This window comes from Triticum aestivum, chromosome 6D (genome assembly GCF_018294505.1).
Source record: "Triticum aestivum cultivar Chinese Spring chromosome 6D, IWGSC CS RefSeq v2.1, whole genome shotgun sequence".
Lineage (NCBI taxonomy): Eukaryota > Viridiplantae > Streptophyta > Magnoliopsida > Poales > Poaceae > Triticum > Triticum aestivum.
In genome coordinates this window covers 146028413-146033409 of record NC_057811.1, presented here as the reverse complement: position 1 = coordinate 146033409, position 4997 = coordinate 146028413, and the positions used below count along the sequence as shown (strand labels likewise).

Genomic DNA, 4997 nt, shown 5'->3' with positions numbered 1-4997 from the left:
TTCTGAAGGATAAGTCTCTGGGACTGACTGAACTGAATGTATAGCGTCAAGATAAGAAGCACGGTAGTCGAAGATGTACCTTGTGGGGTGGGGTACGAGTAGACCAGACCAATGATGAAAAGCATAGATACGAGCATGGCCTCCCTGTCTCAAAAGCAGGCCGCCAAGGGTGCTCGCATGAAGCATTTCTCACTCATAAATAAGTAGTTATCACAAATTTAGAAACATGCTCTGATTTCTCTTATCGAATTTCATTCAGATTTTCCAGTATTCGGAGTTGCTTGGGAAAAGGTCTAGTCAGGGTTGGTTCTGTTCGGAGTTTCGGGTTGATCGGAAAAAAACACCCTAATTAAGACTTTTGTATAGTTTGTGTCAACCTGAGTTTGGTTAAGTGCCCGCCCGCCTAGATAGATACATAAGTGTCAGTTTGAATGAAGTCAAGTGTAAACCGTGTCAACAACGAGAAATTGAAGTGTAAATCTGGATGGTTTGAAGTGGAAACCTTAACATGCAAAAGTGTCTACCTCATTAGAAAAGCAAGTATCTACCGGCGATATATTCATTCGAGTATCAACCGGCGTCAACCAGTTGTCAAACTCCAAATATTTCGTTCGTAGGGGCATGAAGAAGTTGCTAAACCGGTTGTAAAGTGGCTCTGATAAAAACCATCATTGCTTTATTTTTTACTTTTCATCTAGTAACGTGCATGAATGGATATGGTGGGTAAGATTTGAAAACGTTTGACATCAACCGGGCTCTACTTTGCTTTTACTTTACTTCACTTGCCAGGTCATTGTTGTCGATATTGAGGTGAGGACTCTCTCTTTATTCTCGTTTTATTTATCACTAAATGATCTAACAAACGCATGATTTGATTACTAAATATTGAGTCATTGAACGAATATTCGAGTAAATTCACCTTTTTCTATGAAAGCAAGGATTGGGCTGGGTTGCTTATTCGTCATCACGGAGCAACCCGGTACCTTTTCTTAGGCGAGCGACTGAGACGAGAGCTTTCAATTATGCCGTTTTGGTCAAATCCCAGGGCTCTTTCTGATTTGATTAAATACTTCTATGTTGTATGATAATAGAAAGTCAAGATCTCACTCGCTTTTTCTGCTTTTCTCGGCTATTGCCTTTTTCCACATCGATTGCTATAGGAGTTCCATCCTCAACCTATGTATGCTCAAAGAACTGGATCACGGAACTCTCAGCCCTTCGCCCCAAGGCTACGAAAACGTTTCTACTCCCTTTCCCTTCCCAACGTCATATCTTTCTTCGACAAGAAGGAAAGATCACTCTCTATCTAAATGATAGAACCACTGGCACGGTACCTTTCACATTGGTAAGTCAAATCCTGGTGAAGACATCACGAGCAATGACACGACGACATCATCTCCACTTCGTAGCCCATCGGTCTTCATTCATTGAAGCCAGGGCATTGACTGACTTTCAGCGATCGCTATAAGAAAGACATAAAAAAAGTTCTCCTAAACCTGTTCCTTTCCGTTACTACTACTTGGAATTGGAAGTCTAGGAGCAGGACTAACCTTTTTCTTTCGTTTAAATAAAGTCGAGATGTAGCTTTCTCTATCTCAATAAATTATTCCACCTCCATTCATTGGAGAACAAAGCGTTATCTGATTAGATCCTTGCTTCAAACTCAACCGAATCAAGTTTCAAAAATAGATGTGGAAGAGGCAAAGGGAAGAGCGGGGTTGCCGAATTGTTTCTCAGAGCCGGACGAAACATCTATCTCTATTTACAATACCCCCAAGAAAACTTTGTTGAAAAAGGTTGTCATCGTAATAGGGATTGCACCTCAACATGGCAGCCCTCAATTCTGCCAATTGTGTGTGACTTGTACTCTTCTAGGCTTCCTCTTTGCCTCAAGTGATTAAACTCATCAACTACACCAACCACATTTCTTACCTCAAACCTCTCTACAATCTCTTGAATTCACTCTTGCCAAGATACTTGTCCCCTATTCACTAAGAAACTGTTGTACCAGCTTTCAGCTCTCCCCCTAAGGTGCATAGCCGAAAGTTCTACCTTGTACCAATCCGTAACTTGGTACACCGAAAAGTAATGTTCACACTTTTGTATCCAAGACCTGGCCCCTTCAAATATTGGAAAATAAACTCTAGGAGGTTGATGTATCTGCTGCCCATATTGATATTGATTTTGCGGCCTTTGTTCTTGCAGGTATTGGTACGGGTCATGCTGTTGAGTTGGAAGCGGTTGGTTAAGGTAAGTATATATTGGCACTTCTGGTTTCATGGAATTTCCAGCATAGGGCAAAAGTATTGGTTGGGAAAATTGGATATTTGGTATTGAATTGGGTCTTGGTTGTGGTGGTGGAGGTGCAGGATTAGGTCTAATATTATCATGTTTTGAGCTGTGAGGAAGGCCATAGGTGGCTGGAAACAAGTGTTCGTGCCAAGGTTTTGAGGGGGATAGAGAGGGTTATTTTTGTGATTGGGTCTTTTAGTTGCTTTGCTACTAGAGGTCTAGGTGGTCAGGGGTTTAAAGGTTTGGAATAGGTGTGAGTGGTGGTCGTATTCAGTACCAATGGTACGGTAATTGGAGGTTCAGGCGGTTCAGGCCTAGGATAAGAGCTAGAGGCTTGTTGAGGGGTAGCCATGGTTTCAGCTTCACTGGCAACAGCTGGTAGGGACATTTGTTGTGGTGTTCTAGGAAAATGAACCATATTGCCCCTAGTTGTGTTAATCGAGCTATGCTCTTCTTCAACGCTCCGCGCCTTCCAAAAAGTAGTTTTGTTGCTTGTGCTTTAATTTAGGAGTTTCAACTTAACTAGCATATGTGCATTTGGGTTGTTGGCATATGTCGGCTACATACTGGATGCTTTTCCATCATTGTTCGACTTGCACAGAAACAATGGGTCCCTTCTGGTTTATTTTTCTCCCTCCAAGTTTGTTCTTCACTGTAATGTGTGTCAACTCAACAAGAGTGAGCACACCCTTCCTGCTGGTCTTCTTCAACCTTTGTCTGTTCCATTACAACCTGGGTCTTCTATTTCAATGGATTTTCTTGAGGCACTCCCCAAGTTTTATGGTTATAGCTCAATACTTGTGGTCGTGGACCGTTTCACTGGCTCATTTCATTCCTCTATCTCACCCTTTTAGCTGTATACCCTATCTTGTATCCAGTAGTAAGTCTACTCTTCTTACCCCCTCTCCTCTACCTTTTGTGGCCCATCTATTAGCTTTTTGACCATCTTTGAGTCATAGCGAGACGGCTCTATCTCTTTTCACAAGTACAGCCGTAAGTACAGTTGCGGGCGTCAACGATCAGCAGTACTGAGCTACGGAAAGTCTATCGAATTATAGCTACGGAAAGTCTATTGAAAGGACCTAATCAAAGGCTACTACAGCAATAACTGACCCGCCTATGGAATCTATTGGCTCGGCTGAACCGACATGAAATGAAAGAGAGGAAGGCGGAAGCTATTGGCAAATAGAGGGGGGATGTTCTCCGTGTCTTTTAGCCCTCACTAGATGACAACTTGCTTACTTTTCACTTCTTCTTAAGCTTGGCAGACTAGTTCCTGACTGACTTGATAGTGCGATGAGCTTACTTGCTCTAGTTCTATCCTCAGGATTTACTTACCTGAGTACCTAGCACCGAGGATCGATGTAATTTACTTTCAAAAAGATGCTGTTGATGCTAACACGCATATAAATAGATGTTCCCCACTGCTTGCTCCTCTTACCCGAATGGGGTTATATGCCTTAGTGAAACTCAGGGTAAAGTGGCAGAGGTATGACCTCGGGAAGAAAGAAAGATCGGGCGGGGAAAACGGGGTTCGAACCCGCGACTTCTGGCGTGACAGACCAGCACTCTAACCAACTGAGCTATTTCCCCCTTTCGTAACTACTGTCGATTCAACAGTCACCTACTGGTTACCTTTGTAACTATACCAAAGTAGCTGTACAACAGAATGCCCTTCGCCTTTAGTACTTTTCTTATATATATTATGTTATATACTAAATGTGTCAAAGCAATAGAACTTATTGAAAAAAAAACAAGCCCATCTTTCTCAAAAAGGAAGAGAGGGTGCGCCCCCCAGAGAGAACCCCATTCTTTCAAGAAAGTTCTAATTAATTATGTAGAAAAAGAAATAAGGAAAATAGGAGTAAGCGAGTAGGGTCAACAAGATTCTAAACGAATACCACAAGTGACGGAACCGACGATGATGAAGAGATAAGGGGCGAAGGATATTTTTTCTATTATTCCAATTCTTATTTATTGATTATCTAATTTATTTAGATCCATATTCATTTTCATTTGCAAATACAAACTCTCTTTCATTTTCTTTTTACTTTTGCGCTAAGGATAAGGGAACTGAGAAAAAAGAGCTGGCTTGGCTGGTACATCAAGCATATGACATATTGCTTGTTCGGTGTGGTACACATATCTGTCAATGTCAATCAAGTAAGAAAATGCATTCCCACTGTCTGAGGAAAGGTGAAGAATTGCAATTTATTGAGCTTGTAAGGCCCGTAGAAGTCCCCGAGAAAGGGTATAAATAGGGCTATAAGTAGGCCGTTTGCTATTGCAATAAGGGCTGCTCGCCTTTCCTTTTGACGGCTTGGCTTCCTATCGCTCCTATGTAGTGGTCGGCCTTAAAAGGAGTCTTCCTACCATACCATCATGCATGCCTATGTTATAGTGCGTTAAGCTTCGCCAGAAGCAAGCAAGATGATGAAGCGAAGCTTCGTAGACAAGGCTCGTTCCGTGCTTGACTTACGAGCTCGTGTAGTAAGGCCTCACCCTACTTCAATAAGGGCTTATGCACTCCACTCGTAAACGAGCGTTAGAGCTTTTTGAGCGAGCGAGCGAAGCCTTCCTGGAGCTTCCCCATTCCCTCACCCGAGAATTGCATTTCCGCTTCAGCTTCCCCGGTTTAGTTGGTTTGGAGGATTAATTGATTGGATACCCAATCCGCATAATCTTTCAAAGTCACTGCTTCTACG

The 4997-nt window shown here is 42.4% G+C and overlaps 1 non-coding gene across 1 annotated transcript; it reads right to left on the bottom strand.

Moving 5' to 3' along the window:
• Positions 1-3811: 3811 nt before the first annotated feature.
• Positions 3812-3885, bottom strand: TRNAD-GUC (transfer RNA aspartic acid (anticodon GUC)). Its single transcript has one exon. It is a non-coding gene; the product is annotated as a tRNA-Asp (tRNA).
• Positions 3886-4997: the final 1112 nt, after the last annotated feature.